General features: G+C 42.4%; 1 long non-coding RNA gene across 1 annotated transcript; it reads left to right on the forward strand.

Moving 5' to 3' along the window:
• The first annotated feature begins 2,335 nt into the window (after positions 1-2,335).
• LOC126525779 (uncharacterized) lies at positions 2,336-10,620 on the forward strand. The gene is made up of 4 exons (XR_008611160.1): positions 2,336-2,473; positions 4,270-4,437; positions 6,038-6,154; positions 10,382-10,620. It is a non-coding gene; the product is annotated as an uncharacterized lncRNA (long non-coding RNA).
• The last annotated feature ends 633 nt before the right edge of the window (positions 10,621-11,253 follow it).

Here is an 11,253-nt window from a genome sequence, read left to right on the forward strand (position 1 = left end):
TTTACAGATGAAGCAGATCTACAATGCATGATATGTAGAGATAATCAAGATGAAAATAAGGCATTAGTTGCGCTCACAATATATATTTCTCCGAATAGCCTCTCTCCTACATCACTCCGACGAGCAAATCTATTAACACTTCGAGCGAGTGCACCTCGCCTCGCTGACTGTCACTTCGGTGACGTGGTGCTAGACGGCAAAACGAAATGTCAATAGGGAATGATGGCAATGACAATCGCTATTACCCTAGTGGTTTTAACTCCATCACTGTGTGATGGGACAACTAATAGATGAGATCGAAGTGCGATTTCTAAACAGAGACTATATACAGGGATGGCCAAGAAGGCTAAACATGCGTAACCTCCCGGCCATGGTCGTCTTCGCTAGTCCATGGGGTTGGCGTGTAACACTACGATTGTAAGCATTTTGAATTTAGAAACGGTTACTGTTTTATTACGAAAGAAATGCTTAGTGCAAGTACCTGCGCCATCGAAAACAGAAATGACGAAGTTTCATTACCACGTCCATTTCTTTTGAGCGAATAGGAGCAATCAACTTGTCCATAATCCCTAAGATAGAAATGGCGGAATCCCGTGAATAGAACGGTTGAAGCTTTCTTGGCTTGCTGATGCTACTAAGGTGCTTATAACAATAGAAAAAATAAGAAGCCGTCTTAAAATTAGTGCCGACTCTTCTATGAACATTTATTTAGTCATTGTTGAAGCGCTGCTATCGAGGCTACGCAGATCAATGCAGGGAAGTGAGCCCATCGACCACAATCGCGGGTGAGTGCGTTTCACAGCAACTACAAATAGACCTTTCCGTCTGGCAGCCTGCAAGTGGCAATACCGGTGAAGTGCCCTTGCTGGAACTGTCCCTAAATTTGCACGTCTGACTCTGAATTTGAATGTCAGGGAACATTTCACGTTAGAGTTCGCATATGCAATTGAATGCCGCTGTGATAAAAGGGTGTAACTTAAATTATTGGCGCAATTCTGATCGCTTCAGTTAAATTCTGTTTTCTACACAGTTATTTACTTACCGAATGCTCATTTACTCACTATTCAAGGTCGCTGAGAAACGAGTCCCTCATGCTGTGGGCACACATAATCGGAAGATGATGAATTAATTCATTTGGTAAGAGAGTTATGATGGTCTTTGCAAAGGTCATACAAGCGAGCTGCAGAACTGTCACGTAGATTTTCATTGTTCAGCTGCCACAATGGATACGAGTTTAAGGCATATAGATGAGGACACAAGAAGGCACACGAAAGACACAGACACATCGTTGTGCGCGCTGCAAACTAACAGCTACATGTCTCTCAACTTGCTCGCATTGCAGCACTGGTGGCCACACGTAGTTCTGTGCTGCAATTATGAATTGTGAACCACCGAGAATTCTCAAAAAGCAGCCCAAAATACAACGCCGCGAGTACAGAGGAAGACGAGAAAATCCGAGTACAACTGTCAGCATCGCCAAAAAATTGACTAAAGGTTGTGCATATGCACGGCTCCAATGCAAGCATGCACTACCTCGCGGCGTACTGCTGACAGGAACTGGAAAAAAAGCACCGATTGTAGTAAAGGCATACATTGGTGGTAAACAAATAAACATAGCCTATAGATGCGAGCGCTTGCATGACGTCTACAGGGAACTTCAATGTATGGCTGCCTGCCACCTGTAATCGTGAAATCACGGCACATTCGTGCACTTCGTACGATGAATTCCGGTGGCTGTTGCACCTGTGGTTGTAAGCAATATTTGGTTTGTTACTGTTTTTTTTTACTTAGTTTGCTGCCCGGTATAATGTCATAACGGTGCCAAATATAAGCATCCAGGCCCGTTTATTAAAGATGCGGCAAGAGTGTCAAAGCCAATATGCACCTTTCATGTTTAACGGCATAGCAAACCCTATTGCCTATCATTATGCGCTATACCAAGGCTGTAAGCGCTTGTGTATTCTACGGAATGTATGACTGTATGTGAAGCTCTAGCGTGTATTCGTAGCACGGTGAATATTGTTTTGTCAATATACTGCGTCATAACGATTTCTTCTGTGTTAGCGCCAGAAGTTACCGGCCTTGGCGCTCTATGTATATATTGTTCGAAAATCTAGAAAAAGTAAATCTATTCAAGTTGAGCTCTTTCGCAAGTGAATAGGAGAAAAAGTACAGAAATGGAAATTTTGAAAGGGTTATGTTTTTCCACCGTGAATTGTAAAACTAGGGTATAAACGCGTGCTAACTATGCTTCTGAACATTAAGCTTCTCCACCTGTGAGCTATGAAGGAGGTTGGCCACCGCCACATTCTAGTTATTCTGCTCGTCTTTTGCCTTTTGCATGCGCTACAAATAGGCGCTCCGTCTTTCGCCTTTGCCGGTAACCACCCATGGATAAATCGAGGAGCGGGTTTGCAAAGACGAGGTGCCATTAGAAGACCGCCTTCTACTACTACTAGACGATCAACTACAAGTACGTTATTTTATACCAATCAAATTCATGTCTTAGATTGCTCTGACTACGAGCCTGAACAGGCAAGCTTTGTTTAGAAAGGAAAAAAAAGCTGCTATTAAGACAGCCAGGCAGATTAAGAGCTTTCTTCCTTTGTCACTGAAGCGTGTTGTTAAAAAAAATTCTAATGAACAAAAGAGAACCGGGAAATGGTAACTCCTATTTTCTGATTGTCTCCCATGTGTACTTTATTATTTTTTTTTATAATCAGTTCCGCCCGTTTGTTATGAACGCATAGGTCCATCGCCGAGTCCATCACCAGTGAGGTAGAATGCTTTTCAAACGTGCAATTTGTTTTGCTTGTAGCTTCCGGCTCTTTGTGCCCTTCCTTGATTAGGTACAGGTGTTCAGGACTAAGCTCGATGCACACTGCTATCTTCAGTATAGCCCGGCCTGGCTTGTTTGTGAGCAAAATATTTCAGGAGCACTCCAAAATAGTTTGCAAAATTTATCTTCCAAGAATACACAACAATTAAAAATATATGCCCCCTTTTGTCAGTCGCATTTTAATTGGCGTCAGTGGCAGTGGCGGAGCGGCACAGCTATATGAGTTGAAGTGACGCGGAAATTTCTTTGCAAAACAACGACTTTGAAAAGCAAGCAAGCAAGCAAACCTCAACTCCTTGCAAAATTCAGTTCATATCAGACAATAAACATAGGAATGGTCGTGTCAGTACTGATGGATACTGTTTGCATAGTTTTCGTAATAGGTGGCCAGAAAATTAATAAACTACTTGAACACCTTTTTTGTATTATGAACCCATCCCTTCCTACTCCGCGAGAGTGACAGCTACCTTTAGATATATGACAGGAAAATATAGGCTACATTTATAAGGCAACTGCAAAGTATGTGCTTTTCGGGACGGCAAAGCATCAGAGATATCAGAGCAAATGTTCAGCGTATGAAAAATGTAGTCCGAAGAAAAGTATAAATGCAAGGACATTATTTTTGGGAATCAGCTTGGAGCATGGGCGTTGGGTATGATCTGTGTAAATGATAGTTCATGTTCTTCTTTGGGTCCTTGCTTTCTTGGTACAAGAATGTTATAATGGCACTGCAATGTGATTATGCAATATATATATATAATTTTAATAAGTGTGCAATGTCCTATTTTGCCCTAACCTCCAGGGAAAACTGAAAGTACATAAGGTAAAATGAGGTGCCTTCATAAAGAAATGGAACAGGAGCTTCTCTTTACAGCTAAAGTAAATCAAGTTGGCCATGTAGCCTTTCGCACAACCCTCGTGGACCCTATGTCTATTTGCTCAGCATCGAATTGCCACCATACCTGGCAGCATTCCCTTGCAACACGCCATGTATGCAAGTCACTTGCAGCCCATCGATGAGTTGGTTGAGCCACTTTGCGAACAGTTCGGCTTTTCTGGCTAGGTCAACGTGCCTCCACTTTTGCAGCTGTCAGCTATTTTACGCTCTTAGGTTCCCTCTGTTGCTGTTGCGGTAGGATGATGATCATCCTTAGATACAACCTGCTTCTTGTCATAGGTCAGGTAATGCAACGTTAGATTGCGATCATTTTGTTCCGGTTTTGAGAGGTTTTTCATGCATACAATATGACCTAAAGAAATGTTTTTTTTTTCTTCTGTGAGAACTTCTCATTTAGATATAATCTGCACATAGTGAAGACGTTCGGTACTACAGTGATGTAGCGCCTTGCTCGTCTGTGCAGAAGGTCCTTAGGCAGATGGAAAAGCTGAGAAGTGTGAAGTAAATAAAGATATTGCGCTTTGCTTTTCAGTGCATTTTTCATGTCTTCTGGTGGCGAACCAGCCCTATTCGTCTTCTTTGTTGTGTGTGGCGAATATGCTAGACAAAGACCCCGAAATTCACTTCAAGTGTCTGTACAACACTAACGAGTATGAATTGAAACTCTCGAGAACATCAAAATGACAAACGCTGACAAAGTGTGAGTCTCCCCCTAATGCATTTTTTTTCTCAAAGATTTAAATTGACGTGTCAAAACCACGATCTAATTATGATACACATCGTAGTGGGGTATCCGGTACCCCTGGGGTTATTTACTGTGCACCCAATGCGCGCTACACAGACGTTTCTGTACTTCGCCCCCATTGAAATATGGCTGCCTAGGCAGGGATTGGATCCAGCGACCTCTTGCTTGAGACCCCAACGCAAAAGGCACTAAGCAACCGCAGGGGGTCTCTCTTGTCGAAAGAATAAAAATAAAAAGGTACTTTTTTGCGAACTTTGCAAAATGCACAAAAATATGGATTCGTTATTTACGTTGATTATTCGAGCTCTCCTAATCCTGCTGCATGCGTAAAAAATGATGCAGTGAATTTGCAGTCTTTTCAGTTAATATAAAGCTCACGTGGAACCTTTATCTTTTCTTCTTGGAGAATCGTTAAACCAATGATAATTATTACGTCGCAAAGCGCAGATCTATCTTGAACCTTGATCCTAGGCCTAATATATTCTTGTGAGGGATCTTTCTGAGAGTCGGTGTCAGCAAAGTGACAGTAAATTTTGTGATTTCTCATTCTGCCCCATCTTTCGCATATGTACTTTTATATGTTAAGCACATCACGAACTTTTTGTTTCAGATTCAGTGGCTAACACGAAAAACTCATAACTTCCTTGTAGGGTGCTTCACGAAAAAACACTTGTCGCTGTCTTTTCTCAAAAAGCATGATATTTCTCAGAAAGCATGAGTTCACAAAAAAAAGTAGAAAATTCTTGACTTCTGGCACACAGCGTATCTACTTGTTCGCTGATTTTGGCGTCTGTATGCATTGTCGGATGGGTCTAAAGTGGTCTCTAATTCTTGTTTAGACGCTCTAAATTTTTTAACATTAGCTTGTTTTTTTTTTTTCGCAAACATAAACATGTCCAATTCGGCACAACGCACTAAGGGCAGCCGAGGGAGCGCTTATACAATACATTTATTGGTATCAATAATAAGAAGAGTTGTCCCACGTCTAACGTTGTTTTGACTGGGTTTATTACATCAGCCGCTCTGTATCCAGAATAGTTAAGGTGACTGCTGGAAAGTGGGGGTAATGAATCAGGCACGGAAACTATAAACAAAAGCGAGCAGCCAAACTTTTGGTATTGAATCCAGCAAACAATCAGGCGAAGAGAGCTGTATGAGAAAACAAGCTTTATTTTTGTGGACGCTGAAAGCATTCGGGAACGTGTAAATAAAGGTTGTACAAAACAGGGCTGCTTTGCGATATGATACCACATCTACATAGTTAAAACCGTTATTTCGTTAATGAAATGTTGAGAGTGCCCTTTTTTGAGTATATATTTTGGAAAGTGTCGTGAACAGTACATAAGTTTAGAAAACTAAAGACTCCCTTGAATCCGTTGTACTTGTTTCATTATTTAATTACTAGTAACCGATCTCCTAATTTAATGCATTGTGTTGCCATATCATGCTGAGAGCCTAGGTTCTTCTGTTTGCTGGTCACTTCTTACCAGACACATTTCCTGTTTCCAAAAAATGTCGGTAGAACCCCCGACATCTAAATGTTGTTGTACCACAGCTGCACGCAGGGCACGAGGACTATTCGGACAAGGCAAATAATCTATTCAAGATATTCAGCTCCGGAACACTAGAAGTCTGACTAAAAAGGAAAATAAAGATATTTCGAACACTGCTGGTATGTATATTTTGTTGATTTCGTAAGTTATATCTCGTACACAGGGTTGGTTGCAATAACGCAGTGGCGTGAGGCTTGAACGCTTGAATTATGGGTTATCATTATTACCATATAGTACGGCGTAACTTCTAAGCTTCATAAGCTCGAGATTTTACGGTGTTCAGGTTACCACAATCACGAAGAAAAACAATAATTTATCATGATATTGAGGTCTTTTAGTTTGCTAAATCATTGATGAATATTTGTTTGAAGGTTGATATGTACATAGAAAATTTAAAACAGCGTATATAGAGCTCCTTGCATACGCATCCCTGCTTATTTGTGGAGTTCCATTCAGGTTTACCTGAAAATGCGTGTATAGCTTCGTCCAAAGAGCAGGTGACCACAATTATTATTTAACCCTCAATTAACGACGTACGGTTTTTTACACAACTCCGCATTCACCCTGCACGATATCTATTGTACATTCAAAGAATTTATTTGCTTTTTACTGCTACGTAAGTTGAAACTTCTGTCACTCTCGGCATGATCCCGTACGGCTGCGTTTTCTTGAATTACGGTACCGGTACGATATACGTGTCGTCGCCCGTTATATAGCTTGTCATATCAGGATGTTCTTGCAGCTCTAATTTTCCGGCCATCAGTCAATATTGACCGGTTGTTATGTTACACGCGTGAGAACCGATAAATGTATCAGGCTAAGCAACGTCAGTGCTAATCTAGAATGTACAATTTTACCGCTTAAGCTAGGCAACAACAATTCCCCAGTCAATTGTGTGTGCTCACCGAGCTTCTTCACGATCTTAGCGCGAACAGCTGGAGCACCGAAAATCTTCCGAGGCGGTTGCGTGAATGTCGCCCATTCAGTAGGCTCTTTCTCATGCTTCCAAAACTAGGTTCTTGCGAGGTTTTTGAGACAACAGACAGGTAGAACGGAACATTTCGCAATTTCTATGAACTCTCCCACTTGCTTGAGGGGGTTAAGAGTCGTAGTTTTGTAGCCAGTCCATGACTGCATCTCTGTAAACACTAGCGAGAACTTGTGGGTGGCGCTTGCGGCTGTTGATGGTCGCAACTTATGGCGGAAACTGCAGTGGAGCGGCGGCTTCGGACTTGCCTGGATGCGCTGGAGCGGGCTTTGCCGGTAGCGTAATACGATGACCCGAGCGGAGCTCCAGTGAAAACGCGCTAGATGTCTTGGGGGACGGAAAACATCTCCACCACTAATAACGACCCCTTTGTTCCAGCCGAGTTCGTGGTGTCACCAGGTTGGTCAAACTGTGCCTCTAAATTTTATATTTACAGATAAAGCAGATCTACAGTGGATGATATGTTGAGATAATCAAGGTGAAAGTCAGGCATGTGTTACGCTCACAATATATATTTCTGCTAATAGCTTTTCTCCTACAACACTTCGACGAGCAAATTTATTGACACTTCGAGCGAGTGCACATCACCTCCCTGAATGTCACTTCGGTGACGAGGTGCTAGATGGCAGAGCGAAACGTCATTATGGAATGATGACAATGACGATAGCTATTACCCAGAGGTTTCACCTCCACCAATGTATGACGGGGCGTCAAATAGATAAGATGGAAACGCGATTTATAAATAGGTGCTATCTACAGGGATGGCCAAGAGGGTTGAACACGAGCGACGTCCCGCGGATCGTATTCTTTGCTAGTTCATGGAGGTGGCTTGTGACAATATGATTGTAAGCATATTGAATTTATACACGGTTACTGTTTTCTTACGAAACAAAAGGAGTAGTACAATTGCCTGCGCCGTCAAAAAGCGGCATGATGTTATCCCATTAACACGTCCATTTCTTTTGGGCGAATAGAAGCATTAAACTTGTCCATAAGCTTCTAAGATCCAGAAGCCACAAGCGCTAATCGTCTGAAAGTAATGGTTGTGGCTTTCTCGGCTTTACTGACGTCACAAAGAGACTTATAACAATTGAAATCATAAGAAGTTGTCATAAAATTAGCGCTGACTCTGCTTTGAACATTTATTTATTCACTGTTGAAGCACTGCTATCGAGGCGACACAGATCAACGCACTGAAGTGAGCCCATCGACCAGACTCGCGGGCAAGTGCGCTTCACAGCAACACTGAGTAAACCTTTCAGTCTGGCCGCCTGCAAGTGGCAATACCGGTGAAGTGCCCTTGCTGGAAATGTCACTAAATTTGACCATCTGACTGTGAACTTGGACATCACGGAACATTTGCCCACTGCAGGGCAAATGCCTCTCCCCTGCTTCTCCAACTACCCAGGTCGTGTGCTAATTGGGGCCATGAGTCCCTGCAAATTTCTTAATCTCATCTGCCCACGTAACTTTATGCCACCCCCTGCTAAGTTTCCCGTCCCTTGGAATCCAGTCCGTAACCTTTAATGACCATCGGTTATCTTCTTTCCTCATTGCATGCCTTGCACATGACCATTTCTTTTTCTTGATTTCAACTAAGTTGTCATTAACTCGCTTTTGTTCCCTCACCCAGTCTGCTCTCTTCTTATCCCTTAACGTTACACCCATCATTTTTCTTTCTATAGCTCGTTGCGTCGTCCTCAATTTAAGTAGAACCCTTTTCGCAAGCCTCCAGGTTTCTGCCCCATACGTGATTACTGGTAAGACACAGCTGTTATACACTTTTCTCTTGAGGGATAGTGGCAACCTGCTGTTCATGATTTGAGAATGCCTGCCAAACGCACCCCAGCCCATTCTTATTTTTCTGATTATTTCCGTATCATGATCCGGATGCGCCGTCACTACCTGCCCTAAGTAAATGTATTCCTTTACGACTTCCAGTGCCTCGCTGCCTATTGTAAATTGCTGTTTTATTCCGAGACTGTTAAACATTACTGCAATTGAATACAGGTGTTAAATGGATGTAACTTGACGTGCTTGCGCAATTCGGATCACGGAAGTTAAATTGGGTTTTGTACGGAGGTATTCATTTACCTAATGTTGATTTACTCATTATTCAACGTCCCTGAGAAACGACTACCTCCAGCTGAGGTCATAAATAATCGGAAAATGATGAATTATTTTATTTGATAAGAGAGTCTTGTTGGTCCTTGCGAAGGTTATCCAAGCTAATTGTAGGTCAGGTTAGGTTAGGTTAGGTTTGGTTAGGTTTTGTGTGTAAGGTTAGGTGTGTGTGTCGTGTGCGCTGCAAACTTGCTGCTACATGCCGCACAACGAACCCACATTACGGCAATGGTGGCCACGAGTAGTTCTTTGCTACAATCGTGAATTGTAAACCACCGTGAATTCTCATATAGCGGCAAAACGTACAACGCTGTGTGTACAGAGGATGATGAGAAAATGCGCGTAAAACTCTCAGCATCGCTAAAAGATTTACTAAATATTGCGAAAGCCACCTAACGCCTAACACATGCACGGCTCAAATGCAAGTATGCAGTATCTCGCAGCGTACTGTAGACAGGAACAGCAGAAAAAGCACCGAGGGTAATACAGACATACATTAGTGCAGTGCACAAGTACACACAGCCTAGGGAGGCGAGAAATTTGGAAATTAGAATGCATTGCTTTCTGTCACCTGTAAAAGTGAAATCGCGGTGTACTCGTTTATATCGTGCGAACAATTTTGGTGGCTGTTACGGTTGTGGTGTACAATTGACCTTATTTTTCGCTTGGTTTGCCACGCGCCACAACGTCATAATGGCGTGAAATATATGCATGCAGGCCTGTTTCATTAAGATACGTCAAGAGTGTGAAAGCCAATATACACTTTTCATTTCTTTCGGCATAGCAAAACCTATTGTCTATCATAATGAGCTAGACCACGCCTCAAAGCGCTTGTGTATTCTACGGAGTGTGTTATAGTATATGAAGCTCTAGCGATTATTCATAGCACGGTAAATATTGTTTTGTCAATATACTGCGTCATAATTATTTCTTCTGTGTTAGCGGTACAAGCCCGCGGTCTTGGCGCTCTAAGTATCTGTTGTTCGAAAATCTAGGAAAAGTAAATCCATTCAACGTTGAGCTCTTTCGCGAGTGAATAGGACAAAAAGCAGAGAAATGGAAATATTGAAGGCGTTCTTTTCTTCAAGGTGCATTGTAAAACTAGGGTATAAATGCCTGCTACGCAAGCTTCTCAATATTAAGCTTCTCCGCCTGTGAGCCATGACGAAGGTCGGCCGCCGCAGCATTCTCGTTATTCTGCTTGTCTTTTGCGTTTTGCACACGCTACAAATAGGCGCTCCGTCTTTCGCCTTTGCCGGTAACCACCCATGGACAAATCGTGGAGGGGGTTTGCAAAGACAAAATGCCATTAGAAGACCGCCTCCTTCAACTACTACTAGACGAACAACTACAAGTACGTATTTTTAAAGCATTCATATGAACATCTGACATCGTCCAGATTGCAAGCCTAAACAGGGAAGCTTTGTTTACAAAGGGAATACCACTAATAAGGCACTCAGGGGGAATAAGAGCCTTTCTTGTTTGGTCCCGGCAGCGTATAGTTCAAGAAAGTAATTTAGAAATAAAAGAGAGCCGGGAAATAACTGCTAATTGCTGATTCTCTACGTGTGTACTTTAGTTTTGTTTTTTTGTAATAAGTTCTGCCAGTTATTATGAACGCATAGAGCCTTCGCCGAGTCCATCACCAGTGAGATGCAATGCTTTTCAAGAGTGCAATTTGTTTCCCTTGTAGCTTTCGGCTCTTTGCGGACTTCCTTGATTAGGTACAGGCGCTCAGGAGTAAGCTCGATGGACACTGTTATTTTTAGTTTAGCATGACCTGGCTCCTTTGTGGGCAAAAATATTTCAGGAGCACTCAAAAAGAGTTAGCAAGCTTTATCTTCCAAAGATATACAACAATTAAAAATATATGCTCCCTTTTCTCACTCGTAAGGGACTGAGGCACTTTATCCCCACTGCTCTCTATGATCGACATGTTGAGGATGGATAGGTGTCTAGAAGGAAGTAATATCGGCTTTAATCTCTTGCACAAACAGGTGCGTACAGTAGTAGACCAGCGGCTTCCAGGTTAGTTTTATGCGTACGACATTGAGCTGCTAGGTAACAAGCAAAGTGATATGGAACATCTGGCTAATGTCTGTGGAC

This window comes from Dermacentor andersoni, chromosome 8, assembly GCF_023375885.2.
Source record: "Dermacentor andersoni chromosome 8, qqDerAnde1_hic_scaffold, whole genome shotgun sequence".
NCBI classification, from domain to species: domain Eukaryota; kingdom Metazoa; phylum Arthropoda; class Arachnida; order Ixodida; family Ixodidae; genus Dermacentor; species Dermacentor andersoni.